Here is a 16,758-nt window from a genome sequence, read left to right on the forward strand (position 1 = left end):
TGCTTTGTTTGAGGACTTTATTGGGGCCCAATTTGGAATACTGTGTGCGGTTTGGCCCAACTACCTGCAGGAAAGATGTAAATAAGTTCGAAAGAATGCAAAGAAAAATTACAAGGCTATTGCTGGGACTGAATGTTTTGAATTAAAGGGAAAGATTGCAGATGTCAGCTCTTTATTCCCGAGCGGGTAGAAGACTGAGGGGAAATATGATAGAGGTATACAACATTATGAGGCGTCTAGAGAGTGTAAATGCCAGCGGGCTTTCTCCACTGATGTTGGGTGAGAATACAACTAGAAATCATGGGTGAAGTGTGAAATGTGGGATGTTTAAGGGAAACATGATGGGGAACTTCTTCACCCGGAGGGTCGACAGAGTTTAGATAGTCCTGTGAACGCAAATGTTAATTGAGATTCCGATGCCAAAGTTTAAGAGATGATTGGAGATGTACACGGATGTGAGGGATATGGATGGCCACGGTCCCCGTGAGGCCGTTGGCAGTAGCAGTGTAAATAATTCCTCATTGACCTGACGGGCTGAAGACCTTGTTCCTGTGCAATGGTTTCCCATGGTTGTCTGACTGTATGTCTGGGATAGAACTTCAAGTGTCTCACAGCACCGACCGATCTAGAAAGTCGGTGATACTGTTCGATCCCTCTGTCCTTGCACACACTGAAGCATAGTGACTGAGTTAATGGATGGTTATAGCATGAGGAGATGGAAGCTTTGGAAATTCTTTATTCTGTATTCCCCAACAGTCTGCGATGGTTTTCAATGAAGACAAGTGTGAGACCGGGTATTTGCTTTGCCTTCGCTGCGTTTTTAGTTTTATAGTTTTGTATGTTTCATTTAAAATTGATTTCAGAGGAAGACACATATACCACACCGGCCATGTGAATACAGGGTTACATGGATCGAAATATGAGCGTATCCTCCCCCGATACGATAAAACCACGATTCAGAGGTAAATTGATATTAGGATAAAATGGTGTGTACTTGAAGTGGAAAATTGGAATTGGCATTTTGGAAGGCTGGTTCTTTTCATGAGCACAAGAAGCTGCTGCTGAACACTTTGAAATGCTAGTTTTAAGTTGTAGGGCTCCATTGGAAATGATGCTTTGAAGTCATTGTAGCATTTGCCCTGTAATACGTAAATGACAGGTCAGTTCAGAAAACGCGCTGGTGCAGTCAATAGCTGAGCGATTTGCATAAGTCATCAGCCCTAATTGCATTAATTATCCAGGTGTTGTTGTGTGATCAGATTAAACCAGTTATTTCCTCAGCCCTATCTCTTTGAGCACTGTAACTGCAGACTCGCAATGGAGTTGTAAAGTTTACCGAAGTTTCGACTCTCCGTGCGGAACACGACTGCCCTTTGTCTTCCAGCCAGAATTCACTCTGTCTACCACATTATCTGCCTTCTGTTAGGATGCCAATTCTGAATCAACGCAACCAGGTTTCCCTGGAACCCATGCCTCCTGACTTTCTGAATGAGTCTGCTATAGGTGAACTGATCAAACGCCTGACCATAATTAATGGACCCTCATCGACTGTCCTGATTCATCTGTTTGTTTCGTTTTCACTTTTTCAAATAATTCAATCTAGCTCATAAAGGACAACATGCCACGTTGTCTGTCCGTAGCCAGACTACGTTTCTCCAAATACTCCTAAGTTCAGAATCAGAATCAGAATCAGACTTTAATTGCCAAGTACCTGTGTGCATATAGGAATCAGATGTTGTCTCTCTGCTCATAACAATAATAATGATAAATATAAATGAAAATATAGATTATCCATACAGGTAGTGCAATCCAAGTAATAGTTAGCCGACAGTAAACCGGCAGTTACCTGTTCAGCAAAGTGACCGCAGAAGGGAAAAAACTTCCCCAGTGCCTATTAGTCTTAGTCTGGAGGGATCTGAAGCGCCTACCAGACGGAATCAGTTCAAACAGTCCGTGCGCAGGATGGAAGGAGTCCTTTATGATGTTCCCCGCCCTCTTCTTCAAACTGGAAGAGTACAGGTCCACAATAGAGGGCAGGGAGGCTCCAGTGATGCACTCGGCAGTCCTCACTGTGCGCTGTAGTCTGGTTCTATCCTGCTTAGTGGCGGCTCCAAACCACACAGTGATGGAGGTGCACAGGACAGACTCAATGACTGCAGTGTAGAACTGCAGCAGCAATTCCTGAGGCAGACCATATTTCCTCAAGAGCCGCAGGAAGTACATCCGCTGCTGGGCCTTCTTCAGGATGGAGTTGATGTTCTGCTCCCACTTCAGATCCTGAGAGATGGTTGTTCCCAATGAAGTTCTCCACGGTGGACACAGGGCTGCTGAGGATTGTGAGGGGGGACATTACGGGGGCATGACTCCTGAAATCCACTATCACCTCCTTTGTCTTGAAAGTGTTCAGCTCCAGATTGTTCCGACTGCACCAGAGTGCCATTTGGTCCACCTGCTGTCGGTGTGCAGACTCATCACTGTTCTGGATGAGTTTGATGTCGTCTGCAAACGTCAAAAGCTTCACATAGGGGTTGGGGGAGGTGCAGTCATTGGTGTAGAGGGAGAACAGCAGTGGAGAGAGGACACACCCCCGGAGGGCGCCGGTGTTGGTGATTCGAGTAACCGACGTGACCTTTCCCATCCTTACCTGCTGACTTCTGTTGGTCAGGAAGCTGTAAACCCAATCGCAGATGTCAAGTAGCACAGTGAGGTGAGATAATTTGGAGCAAAAAGTATGAGGGTATTATTCTTCAATAATACCGTGCAGTAGTTTACCCGCTACAGATGTAAGACTCCCTGGTCTATAAGTTCCAAAAACCACCCCTATTATCTTTCATGAACAATTGAATAACATTTTTCACCCTTCAATCATCTAGTTCTAATTCCGTGGCCAGCGAAGACACAGATATCCTGTCCAAAAGCGCAGCAATGTCTTCGCTCGCCTTGCAAATTACCTGGAATATATCCTTTCCGGGAGCGGGGAATCATCTATTACAATGGCTATATCCCTTCCGATATCCGGGAATCATCTATTCCCTGCGCTATATCCGTTCGGGCTTCGGGGAATCATCTATGACCTGCACTATATCCGTTCCGGTATCGGGGAATCATCTAAGACCTGCACTATATCCGTTCCGTATCGGGGAATCATCTATGACCTGCACTATATCCGTTCCGGTATCGGGGAATCATCTATGACCTGCACTATATCCGTTCCGTTAATCGGGGAATCATCTATGACCTGCACTATATCCGTTCCGGTAGCGGGGAATCATCTATGACCTGCACTATATCCGTTCCGGTATCGGGGAATCATCTATGACCTGCACTATATCCGTTCCGGTATCGGGGAATCATCTATGTCCTGCACTATATCCGTTCCGGTATCGGGAATCAGCTATGACCTGGAATATATCCGTTCCGGTATCGGGGAATCATCTATGACCTGCACTATACCCGTTCCGGTATCGGCGAATCATCTATGACCTGCACTATATCCGTTCCGGTATCGGGGAATCATCTATGACCTGCACTATATCCGTTCCGGTATCGGGGAATCAACTATGACCTGCACTATATCCGTTCCGGTATCTGGGAATCATCTATGACCTGCACTATACCCGCTCCGGTATCGGGGAATCATCTATGACCTGCACGGTATCCGTTCCGGTATCGGGAATCAGCTATGACCTGGAATATATCCGTTCCGGTATCGGGGATTCATCTATGACCTGCACTATATCCGTTCCGGTATCGGGAAATCATCTATGACCTGCACTATATCCGTTCCGATATCCGGGAATCATCTATTCCCTGCGCTATATCCGTTCGGGCTTCGGGGAATCATCTATGACCTGCACTATATCCGTTCCGGTATCGGGGAATCATCTAAGACCTGCACTATATCCGTTCCGTATCGGGGAATCATCTATGACCTGCACTATATCCGTTCCGGTATCGGGGAATCATCTATGACCTGCACTATATCCGTTCCGTTAATCGGGGAATCATCTATGACCTGCACTATATCCGTTCCGGTATCGGGGAATCATCTATGACCTGCACTATATCCGTTCCGGTATCGGGGAATCATCTATGACCTGCACTATATCCGTTCCGGTATCGGGGAATCATCTATGTCCTGCACTATATCCGTTCCGGTATCGGGAATCAGCTATGACCTGGAATATATCCGTTCCGGTATCGGGGAATCATCTATGACCTGCACTATACCCGTTCCGGTATCGGCGAATCATCTATGACCTGCACTAAATCCGTTCCGGTATCGGGGAATCATCTATGACCTGCACTATATCCGTTCCGGTATCGGGGAATCAACTATGACCTGCACTATATCCGTTCCGGTATCTGGGAATCATCTATGACCTGCACTATACCCGTTCCGGTATCGGGGAATCATCTATGACCTGCACGGTATCCGTTCCGGTATCGGGAATCAGCTATGACCTGGAATATATCCGTTCCGGTATCGGGGAATCATCTATGACCTGCACTATATCCGTTCCGGTATCGGGGAATCAACTATAACCTGCACTATATCCGTTCCGGTATCTGGGAATCATCTATGACCTGCACTATACCCGTTCCGGTATCGGGGAATCATCTATGACCTGCACGGTATCCGTTCCGGTATCGGGAATCAGCTATGACCTGGAATATATCCGTTCCGGTATCGGGACATCATCTATGACCTGCACTATATCCGCTCCGGTATCGGAGAATCATCTATGACCTGCACTATATCCGTTCCGCTATCGGGAAATCATCTATGACCTGCCCTATATCCGTTCCGTTATCGGGAAATCAACTATGACCTGCACTATATCCGTTCCGGTATCGGGAAATCATCTATGACCTGCACTATTTCCATCCGGTACCGGGGAATCATCTATGACCTGCACTATATCCGTTGCGGTATCGGGAAATCATCTATGACCTCCACAATACCCGTTCCGGTATCGGGAAATCATCTATGACCTGCACTATATCCGTTCCGGTATCGGGAAATCACCTATGACCTCCACAATATCCGTTCCGGTATCGGGGAATCATCTATGACCTGCACTATATCCGTTCCGGTATCGGGGAATCATCTATGACCTGCACTATATCATTTCCGGTATCGGTAAATCATCTATGACCTGCACTATATCCGTTCCGGTATCGGGAATCATCTATGACCTGCACTATATCCGCTCCGGTATCGGGGAATCATCTATGACCTGCACTATTTCCGTCCGGTACCGGGGAATCATCTATGACCTGCACTATATCCGTTGCGGTATCGGGAAATCATCTATGACCTCCACAATATCCGTTCCGGTATCGGGAAATCATCTATGACCTGCACTATATCCGTTCCGGTATCGGGAAATCACCTATGACCTGCACAATATCCGTTCCGGTATCGGGGAATCATCTATGACCTGCACTATATCCGTTCCGGTATCGGGGAATCATCTATGACCTGCACTATATCATTTCCGGTATCGGTAAATCATCTATGACCTGCACTATATCCGTTCCGGTATCGGGAATCATCTATGACCTGCACTATATCCGTTCCGGTATCGGGAAATCATCTATGACCTGCACTATTTCCGTCCGGTACCGGGGAATCATCTATGACCTGCACTATATCCGTTCCGCAATCGGGAAATCATCTATGACCTGCACTATATCCGTTCCGTTATCGGGAAATCATCTATGACCTGCACTATATCCGTTCCGGTATCGGGAAATCATCTATGACCTGCACTATTTCCGTCCAGTACCGGGGAATCATCTATGACCTGCACTATATCCGTTGCGGTATCGGGAAATCATCTATGACCTCCACAATATCCGTTCCGGTATCGGGAAATCATCTATGACCTGCACTATATCCGTTCCGGTATCGGGAATCATCTATGACCTGCACTATATCCGTTCCGGTATCGGGGAATCATCTATGACCTGCACTATATCATTTCCGGTATCGGTAAATCATCTATGACCTGCACTATATCCGTTCCGCTATCGGGAAATCATCTATGACCTGCACTATATCCGTTCCGGTATCGGGAAATCATCTATGACCTGCACTATTTCCGTCCGGTACCGGGGAATCATCTATGACCTGCACTATATCCGTTGCGGTATCGTTAAATCATCTATGACCTCCACAATATCCGTTCCGGTATCGGGAAATCATCTATGACCTGCACTATATCCGTTCCGGTATCGGGAAATCACCTATGACCTGCACAATATCTGTTCCGGTATCGGGGAATCATCTATGATCTGCACTATATCCGTTCCGGTACCGGGGAATCATCTATGACCTGCACTATATAATTTCCGGTATCGTTAAATCATCTATGACCTGCACTATATCCGTTCCGGTATCGGGATTCATCTATGACCTGCACTATATCCGTTCCGGTATCGGGAAATCATCTATGACCTGCACTATTTCCGTCCGGTACCGGGGAATCATCTATGACCTGCACTATATCCGTTGCGGTATCGGGAAATCATCTATGACCTCCACAATATCCGTTCCGGTATCGGGAATCAGCTATGACCTGGAATATATCCGTTCCGGTATCGGGACATCATCTATGACCTGCACTATATCCGCTCCTGTATCGGAGAATCATCTATGACCTGCACTATATCCGTTCCGCTATCGGGAAATCATCTATGACCTGCCCTATATCCGTTCCGTTATCGGGAAATCAACTATGACCTGCACTATATCCGTTCCGGTATCGGGAAATCATCTATGACCTGCACTATTTCCGTCCGGTACCGGGGAATCATCTATGACCTGCACTATATCCGTTGCGGTATCGGGAAATCATCTATGACCTCCACAATACCCGTTCCGGTATCGGGAAATCATCTATGACCTGCACTATATCCGTTCCGGTATCGGGAAATCACCTATGACCTCCACAATATCCGTTCCGGTATCGGGGAATCATCTATGACCTGCACTATATCCGTTCCGGTATCGGGGAATCATCTATGACCTGCACTATATCATTTCCGGTATCGGTAAATCATCTATGACCTGCACTATATCCGTTCCGGTATCGGGAATCATCTATGACCTGCACTATATCCGCTCCGGTATCGGGGAATCATCTATGACCTGCACTATTTCCGTCCGGTACCGGGGAATCATCTATGACCTGCACTATATCCGTTGCGGTATCGGGAAATCATCTATGACCTCCACAATACCCGTTCCGGTATCGGGAAATCATCTATGACCTGCACTATATCCGTTCCGGTATCGGGAAATCACCTATGACCTCCACAATATCCGTTCCGGTATCGTGGAATCATCTATGACCTGCACTATATCCGTTCCGGTATCGGGGAATCATCTATGACCTGCACTATATCATTTCCGGTATCGGTAAATCATCTATGACCTGCACTATATCCGTTCCGGTATCGGGAATCATCTATGACCTGCACTATATCCGCTCCGGTATCGGGGAATCATCTATGACCTGCACTATTTCCGTCCGGTACCGGGGAATCATCTATGACCTGCACTATATCCGTTGCGGTATCGGGAAATCATCTATGACCTCCACAATACCCGTTCCGGTATCGGGAAATCATCTATGACCTGCACTATATCCGCTCCGGTATCGGGAAATCACCTATGACCTCCACAATATCCGTTCCGGTATCGGGGAATCATCTATGACCTGCACTATATCCGTTCCGGTATCGGGGAATCATCTATGACCTGCACTATATCATTTCCGGTATCGGTAAATCATCTATGACCTGCACTATATCCGTTCCGGTATCGGGAATCATCTATGACCTGCACTATATCCGCTCCGGTATCGGGGAATCATCTATGACCTGCACTATTTCCGTCCGGTACCGGGGAATCATCTATGACCTGCACTATATCCGTTGCGGTATCGGGAAATCATCTATGACCTCCACAATATCCGTTCCGGTATCGGGAAATCATCTATGACCTGCACTATATCCGTTCCGGTATCGGGAATTCACCTATGACCTGCACAATATCCGTTCCGGTATCGGGGAATCATCTATGACCTGCACTATATCCGTTCCGGTATCGGGGAATCATCTATGACCTGCACTATATCATTTCCGGTATCGGTAAATCATCTATGACCTGCACTATATCCGTTCCGGTATCGGGAATCATCTATGACCTGCACTATATCCGTTCCGGTATCGGGAAATCATCTATGACCTGCACTATTTCCGTCCGGTACCGGGGAATCATCTATGACCTGCACTATATCCGATCCGCAATCGGGAAATCATCTATGACCTGCACTATATCCGTTCCGTTATCGGGAAATCATCTATGACCTGCACTATATCCGTTCCGGTATCGGGAAATCATCTATGACCTGCACTATTTCCGTCCGGTACCGGGGAATCATCTATGACCTGCACTATATCCGTTGCGGTATCGGGAAATCATCTATGACCTCCACAATATCCGTTCCGGTATCGGGAAATCATCTATGACCTGCACTATATCCGTTCCGGTATCGGGAATCATCTATGACCTCCACTATATCCGTTCCGGTATCGGGGAATCATCTATGACCTGCACTATATCATTTCCGGTATCGGTAAATCATCTATGACCTGCACTATATCCGTTCCGCTATCGGGAAATCATCTATGACCTGCACTATATCCGTTCCGGTATCGGGAAATCATCTATGACCTGCACTATTTCCGTCCGGTACCGGGGAATCATCTATGACCTGCACTATATCCGTTGCGGTATCGTTAAATCATCTATGACCTCCACAATATCCGTTCCGGTATCGGGAAATCATCTATGACCTGCACTATATACGTTCCGGTATCGGGAAATCACCTATGACCTGCACAATATCTGTTCCGGTATCGGGGAATCATCTATGATCTGCACTATATCCGTTCCGGTACCGGGGAATCATCTATGACCTGCACTATATAATTTCCGGTATCGGTAAATCATCTATGACCTGAACTATATCCGTTCCGGTATCGGGAATCATCTATGACCTGCACTATATCCGTTCCGGTATCGGGAAATCATCTATGACCTGCACTATTTCCGTCCGGTACCGGGGAATCATCTATGACCTGCACTATATCCGTTGCGGTATCGGGAAATCATCTATGACCTCCACAATATCCGTTTCGGTATCGGGAAATCATCTATGACCTGCACTATATCCGTTCCGGTATCGGGAAATCACCTATGACCTGCACAATATCCGTTCCGGTATCGGGGAATCATCTATGACCTGCACTATATCCGTTCCGGTATCGGGAATCATCTGCCCTATATCCGTTCCGGTATCTGGAAATCATCTATGACCTGCACTATTTCCGTCCGGTACCGGGGAATCATCTATGACCTGCGCAATATCCGTTCCGGTATCGGGGAATCATCTATGACCTGCACTATATCCGTTCCGTTATCGGGGAATCATCTATGACCTGCACTATATGATTTCCGGTATCGGTAAATCATCTGTGACCTGCACTATATCCGTTCCGGTATCGGGAATCATCTATGACCTGCACTATATCCGTTCCGGTATCGGTAAATCATCTATGACCTGCACTATATCCGTTCCGGTATCGGGAATCATCTATGACCTGCACTATTTCCGTCCGGTACCGGGGAATCATCTATGACCTGCACTATATCCGTTCCGCAATCGGGAAATCATCTATGACCTGCACTATATCCGTTCCGGTATCGGGAAATCATCTATGACCTGCACTATTTCCGTCCGGTACCGGGGAATCATCTATGACATGCACTATATCCGTTGCGGTATCGGGAAATCATCTATGACCTCCACAATATTCGTTCCGGTATCGGGAAATCATCTATGACCTGCACTATATCCGTTCCGGTATCGGGAATCATCTATGACCTGCACTATATCCGTACCGGTATCGGGGAATCATCTGTGACCTGCACTATATCCGTTCCACAATCGGGAAATCATCTATGACCTGCACTATATCATTTCCGGTATCGGTAAATCATCTATGACCTGCACTATATCCGTTCCGGTATCGGGAATCATCTATGACCTGCACTATATCCGTTCCGGTATCGGGAAATCATCTATGACCTGCACTATTTCCGTCCGGTACCGGGGAATCATCTATGACCTGCACTATATCCGTTCCGTTATTGGGAAATCATCTATGACCTGCACTATATCCGTTCCGGTATCCGGAAATCATCTATGACCTGCACTATTTCCGTCCGGTACCGGGGAATCATCTATGACCTGCACTATATCCGTTGCGGTATCGGGAAATCATCTATGACCTCCACAATATCCGTTCCGGTATCGGGAAATCATCTATGACCTGCACTATATCCGTTCCGGTATCGGGAATCATCTATGACCTGCACTATATCCGTTCCGGTATCGGGGAATCATCTATGACCTGCACTATATCATTTCCGGTATCGGTAAATCATCTATGACCTGCACTATTTCCGTTCCGCTATCGGGAAATCATCTATGACCTGCACTATATCCGTTCCGGTATCGGGAAATCATCTATGACCTGCACTATTTCCGTCCGGTACCGGGGAATCATCAATGACCTGCACTATATCCGTGGCGGTATCGGGAAATCGTCTATGACCTCCACAATATCCGTTCCGGTATCGGGAAATCATCTATGACATGCACTATATCCGTTCCGGTATCGGGAAATCACCTATGACCTGCACAATATCTGTTCCGGTATCGGGGAATCATCTATGATCTGCACTATATCCGTTCCGGTACCGGGGAATCATCTATGACCTGCACTATATCATTTCCGGTATCGGTAAATCATCTATGACCTGCACTATATCCGTTCCGGTATCGGGAATCATCTATGACCTGCACTATATCCGTTACGGTATCGGGAAATCATCTATGACCTGCACTATTTCCGTCCGGTACCGGGGAATCATCTATGACCTGCACTATATCCGTTGCGGTATCGGGAAATCATCTATGACCTCCACAATATCCGTTTCGGTATCGGGAAATCATCTATGACCTGCACTATATCCGTTCCGGTATCGGGAAATCACCTATGACCTGCACAATATCCGTTCCGGTATCGGGGAATCATCTATGACCTGCACTATATCCGTTCCGGTATCGGGAATCATCTGCACTATATCCGTTCCGGTATCGGGAAATCACCTATGACCTGCACAATATCCGTTCCGGTATCGGGGAATCATCTATGACCTGCACTATATCCGTTCCGGTATCGGGAATCATCTGCACTATATCCGTTCCGCTATCGGGAAATCATCTATGACCTCCACAATATCCGTTCCGGTATCGGGAAATCATCTATGACCTGCACTATATCATTTCCGATATCGGGAAATCACCTATGACCTGCACAATATCCGTTCCGGTATCGGGGAATCATCTATGACCTGCACTATATCCGTTCCGGTATCGGGGAATCATCTATGACCTGCACGATATCATTTCCGGTATCGGTAAATCATCTATGACCTGCACTATATCCGTTCCGGTATCGGGAATCATCTATGACCTGCACTATACCTTTTCCGGTATCGGGAAATCATCTATGACCTGCACTATTTCCGACCGGTACCGGGGAATCATCTATGACCTGCACTATATCCGTTCCGTTATCGGGAAATCATCTATGACCTGCACTATATCCGTTCCGGTATCGGGAAATCATCTATGACCTGCACTATATCCGTTCCGGTATCGGGAAATCACCTATGACCTGCACTATATCCGTTCCGGTATCGGGAATCATCTATGACCTGCACTATATCCGTTCCGGTATCGGGGAATCATCTATGACCTGCACTATATCATTTCCGGTATCGGTAAATCATCTATGACCTGCACTATATCCGTTCCGCTATCGGGAAATCATCTATGACCTGCACTATATCCGTTCCGGTATCGGGAAATCATCTATGACCTGCACTATTTCCGTCCGGTACCGGGGAATCATCAATGACCTGCACTATATCCGTGGCGGTATCGGGAAATCGTCTATGACCTCCACAATATCCGTTCCGGTATCGGGAAATCATCTATGACATGCACTATATCCGTTCCGGTATCGGGAAATCACCTATGACCTGCACAATATCTGTTCCGGTATCGGGGAATCATCTATGATCTGCACTATATCCGTTCCGGTACCGGGGAATCATCAATGACCTGCACTATATCATTTCCGGTATCGGTAAATCATCTATGACCTGCACTATATCCGTTCCGGTATCGGGAATCATCTATGACCTGCACTATATCCGTTACGGTATCGGGAAATCATCTATGACCTGCACTATTTCCGTCCGGTACCGGGGAATCATCTATGACCTGCACTATATCCGTTGCGGTATCGGGAAATCATCTATGACCTCCACAATATCCGTTTCGGTATCGGGAAATCATCTATGACCTGCACTATATCCGTTCCGGTATCGGGAAATCACCTATGACCTGCACAATATCCGTTCCGGTATCGGGGAATCATCTATGACCTGCACTATATCCGTTCCGGTATCGGGAATCATCTGCACTATATCCGTTCCGGTATCGGGAAATCACCTATGACCTGCACTATATCCGTTCCGGTATCGGGAATCATCTGCACTATATCCGTTCCGCTATCGGGAAATCATCTATGACCTCCACAATATCCGTTCCGGTATCGGGAAATCATCTATGACCTGCACTATATCATTTCCGATATCGGGAAATCACCTATGACCTGCACAATATCCGTTCCGGTATCGGGGAATCATCTATGACCTGCACTATATCCGTTCCGGTATCGGGGAATCATCTATGACCTGCACGATATCATTTCCGGTATCGGTAAATCATCTATGACCTGCACTATATCCGTTCCGGTATCGGGAATCATCTATGACCTGCACTATATCTTTTCCGGTATCGGGAAATCACCTATGACCTGCACAATATCTGTTCCGGTATCGGGGAATCATCAATGACCTGCACTATATCCGTGGCGGTATCGGGAAATCGTCTATGACCTCCACAATATCCGTTCCGGTATCGGGAAATCATCTATGACATGCACTATATCCGTTCCGGTATCGGGAAATCACCTATGACCTGCACAATATCTGTTCCGGTATCGGGGAATCATCTATGATCTGCACTATATCCGTTCCGGTACCGGGGAATCATCTATGACCTGCACTATATCATTTCCGGTATCGGTAAATCATCTATGACCTGCACTATATCCGTTCCGGTATCGGGAATCATCTATGACCTGCACTATATCCGTTACGGTATCGGGAAATCATCTATGACCTGCACTATTTCCGTCCGGTACCGGGGAATCATCTATGACCTGCACTATATCCGTTGCGGTATCGGGAAATCATCTATGACCTCCACAATATCCGTTTCGGTATCGGGAAATCATCTATGACCTGCACTATATCCGTTCCGGTATCGGGAAATCACCTATGACCTGCACAATATCCGTTCCGGTATCGGGGAATCATCTATGACCTGCACTATATCCGTTCCGGTATCGGGAATCATCTGCACTATATCCGTTCCGCTATCGGGAAATCATCTATGACCTCCACAATATCCGTTCCGGTATCGGGAAATCATCTATGACCTGCACTATATCATTTCCGATATCGGGAAATCACCTATGACCTGCACAATATCCGTTCCGGTATCGGGGAATCATCTATGACCTGCACTATATCATTTCCTGTATCGGTAAATCATCTATGACCTGCACTATATCCGTTCCGCTATCGGGAAATCATCTATGACCTGCACTATATCCGTTCCGGTATCGGGAAATCATCTATGACCTGCACTATTTCCGTCCGGTACCGGGGAATCATCAATGACCTGCACTATATCCGTGGCGGTATCGGGAAATCGTCTATGACCTCCACAATATCCGTTCCGGTATCGGGAAATCATCTATGACATGCACTATATCCGTTCCGGTATCGGGAAATCACCTATGACCTGCACAATATCTGTTCCGGTATCGGGGAATCATCTATGATCTGCACTATATCCGTTCCGGTACCGGGGAATCATCAATGACCTGCACTATATCATTTCCGGTATCGGTAAATCATCTATGACCTGCACTATATCCGTTCCGGTATCGGGAATCATCTATGACCTGCACTATATCCGTTACGGTATCGGGAAATCATCTATGACCTGCACTATTTCCGTCCGGTACCGGGGAATCATCTATGACCTGCACTATATCCGTTGCGGTATCGGGAAATCATCTATGACCTCCACAATATCCGTTTCGGTATCGGGAAATCATCTATGACCTGCACTATATCCGTTCCGGTATCGGGAAATCACCTATGACCTGCACAATATCCGTTCCGGTATCGGGGAATCATCTATGACCTGCACTATATCCGTTCCGGTATCGGGAATCATCTGCACTATATCCGTTCCGGTATCGGGAAATCACCTATGACCTGCACTATATCCGTTCCGGTATCGGGAATCATCTGCACTATATCCGTTCCGCTATCGGGAAATCATCTATGACCTCCACAATATCCGTTCCGGTATCGGGAAATCATCTATGACCTGCACTATATCATTTCCGAATTCGGGAAATCACCTATGACCTGCACAATATCCGTTCCGGTATCGGGGAATCATCTATGACCTGCACTATATCCGTTCCGGTATCGGGGAATCATCTATGACCTGCACGATATCATTTCCGGTATCGGTAAATCATCTATGACCTGCACTATATCCGTTCCGGTATCGGGAATCATCTATGACCTGCACTATATCTTTTCCGGTATCGGGAAATCACCTATGACCTGCACAATATCTGTTCCGGTATCGGGGAATCATCAATGACCTGCACTATATCCGTGGCGGTATCGGGAAATCGTCTATGACCTCCACAATATCCGTTCCGGTATCGGGAAATCATCTATGACATGCACTATATCCGTTCCGGTATCGGGAAATCACCTATGACCTGCACAATATCTGTTCCGGTATCGGGGAATCATCTATGATCTGCACTATATCCGTTACGGTACCGGGGAATCATCTATGACCTGCACTATATCATTTCCGGTATCGATAAATCATCTATGACCTGCACTATATCCGTTCCGGTATCGGGAATCATCTATGACCTGCACTATATCCGTTACGGTATCGGGAAATCATCTATGACCTGCACTATTTCCGTCCGGTACCGGGGAATCATCTATGACCTGCACTATATCCGTTGCGGTATCGGGAAATCATCTATGACCTCCACAATATCCGTTTCGGTATCGGGAAATCATCTATGACCTGCACTATATCCGTTCCGGTATCGGGAAATCACCTATGACCTGCACAATATCCGTTCCGGTATCGGGGAATCATCTATGACCTGCACTATATCCGTTCCGGTATCGGGAATCATCTGCACTATATCCGTTCCGGTATCGGGAAATCACCTATGACCTGCACAATATCCGTTCCGGTATCGGGGAATCATCTATGACCTGCACTATATCCGTTCCGGTATCGGGAATCATCTGCACTATATCCGTTCCGCTATCGGGAAATCATCTATGACCTCCACAATATCCGTTCCGGTATCGGGAAATCATCTATGACCTGCACTATATCATTTCCGATATCGGGAAATCACCTATGACCTGCACAATATCCGTTCCGGTATCGGGGAATCATCTATGACCTGCACTATATCCGTTCCGGTATCGGGGAATCATCTATGACCTGCACGATATCATTTCCGGTATCGGTAAATCATCTATGACCTGCACTATATCCGTTCCGGTATCGGGAATCATCTATGACCTGCACTATACCTTTTCCGGTATCGGGAAATCATCTATGACCTGCACTATTTCCGACCGGTACCGGGGAATCATCTATGACCTGCACTATATCCGTTCCGCAATCGGGAAATCATCTATGACCTGCACTATATCCGTTCCGTTATCGGGAAATCATCTATGACCTGCACTATATCCGTTCCGGTATCGGGAAATCATCTATGACCTGCACTATATCCGTTCCGGTATCGGGAAATCACCTATGACCTGCACTATATCCGTTCCGGTATCGGGAATCATCTATGACCTGCACTATATCATTTCCGGTACCGGGGAATCATCAATGACCTGCACTATATCCGTGGCGGTATCGGGAAATCGTCTATGACCTCCACAATATCCGTTCCGGTATCGGGAAATCATCTATGACATGCACTATATCCGTTCCGGTATCGGGAAATCACCTATGACCTGCACAATATCTGTTCCGGTATCGGGGAATCATCTATGATCTGCACTATATCCGTTCCGGTACCGGGGAATCATCTATGACCTGCACTATATCATTTCCGGTATCGGTAAATCATCTATGACCTGCACTATATCCGTTCCGGTATCGGGAATCATCTATGACCTGCACTATATCCGTTACGGTATCGGGAAATCATCTATGACCTGCACTATTTCCGTCCGGTACCGGGGAATCATCTATGACCTGCACTATATCCGTTGCGGTATCGGGTAATCATCTATGACCTCCACAATATCCGTTTCGGTATCGGGAAATCATCTATGACCTGCACTATATCCGTTCCGGTATCGGGAAATCACCTATGACCTGCACAATA

This window comes from Hypanus sabinus, unplaced genomic scaffold (genome assembly GCF_030144855.1).
Source record: "Hypanus sabinus isolate sHypSab1 unplaced genomic scaffold, sHypSab1.hap1 scaffold_296, whole genome shotgun sequence".
NCBI classification, from domain to species: Eukaryota; Metazoa; Chordata; class Chondrichthyes; order Myliobatiformes; family Dasyatidae; genus Hypanus; species Hypanus sabinus.